Here is a 1,447-nt window from a genome sequence, read left to right on the forward strand (position 1 = left end):
CTTTCCTGCCTATGCAGGGGGTCAGACTCGATGATCTATTGAGGTCCCTTCTGACCCTAACATCTATGAATCTATGAATCTGTTTTTTAATCTAATGACTGTCTAATGTAAAATGCATAAAATACCCTGGCAGTAGGGGGCCAGAATCCAGCACTTCCCCCTTCTTTCTTGGCCGCAGAATGGTACTCCCTCTTTCTTGCTCGCCTTTTCACCTTGTGAATCTCTTACTCAGCTGCCCAGTGGGCAAGTTTCAACAGAAGGAGGGAGGGGGGCTCCATCCAGCTTAGCCCAACACATAACCTGGTGTTTAGGACACTCTTCTAAGCAATGGGAGATGTGGGTTTGATTCCCTCCAAAGTGGGGAGCTTGGAAGCCAAATGTCCCACTTCTAGAGCAAGTGCACCTATTGGCAAAGGGTGGGTTCCCCTATATGACCTGGATGCTGACATGATGGAAGCACCACCCTTGAAGCCCTTGGTCAGCTATCTAAGGGGATGGAGTAGGAGTTTAGACCCACTCCTCTCCTTAGCATTCCTATTGGCTAGTGGTAGGCATTCTGGTAGTGAGTGGGCAGTATGGATGACACTTGGGTCTCTCCATGCATTACAATGGAAGCCAGAGCACCTAATCTTGTCAATTAGGTCACCCACCCAGGCAAGGCACCCAGATTTTAGTCATTGCAAAGAGGTACCTTATAGGTCAATTAGGATGTAGCCTCTGCCCGCTCAGATGCTAGGACTATGCACATGTGCAGAAACTTAGCTTTAGTCATCTAGGACAGTGTTTTTCAACCGGTGGGACGCGAAGGTCATGTAGGTAGGACTTCAACTCATTGCCCGATTGAAAAAATCAAAGTTGTTTGCAGTTCAAATAGATGAACCAACAGATATCTCGAACAGTGCAATTTTGACAGGAGTTGTTCGATATGTCAATGAAGAGAAAGTGCTTGAGGTTGTTTTTATGGTTCACACAAAGAACAGGTTCAGAGATATTCCGCGTTATTGATGAGTATTTTTTAAAGAACAGCCTAGATTGGAAATGCATTGTTAGTCTTTGTACTGATGGCGCTGCTGCAATGACAGGTGTGCATGCCAGGGTCACTGCAAGAATTCACAAAGTTGCAAATGCTGATTTGCAAGTTACACACTGTATGATCCATTGTGAAATGCTCACAAGCAAAGAAATGGTCCCTAAACTGTCTGATGTGTTGTCTGATTGCATAAAAGTAGTAAATCTTATTAAAGCCAATGCACCGAAGAGCCAAATCTTCAAAGTACTTTGCTGCAAACCTTTTGCTGCATACCGAAATGAGATGGTTGTTGCGTGGCAAAGCGTTGTTCTGAGTTTTCGAACTGAGAGGAAATTAAGTATTTCTTGGTTCAAAAGAAATCTAAACTAGCAGTTGTTCGACAATACTGATTGGATTTCAAAATTGGTATACATGGCA

This window comes from Alligator sinensis, unplaced genomic scaffold (genome assembly GCF_000455745.1).
Source record: "Alligator sinensis unplaced genomic scaffold, ASM45574v1 scaffold216_1, whole genome shotgun sequence".
In the NCBI taxonomy this organism is placed as follows: domain Eukaryota; kingdom Metazoa; phylum Chordata; order Crocodylia; family Alligatoridae; genus Alligator; species Alligator sinensis.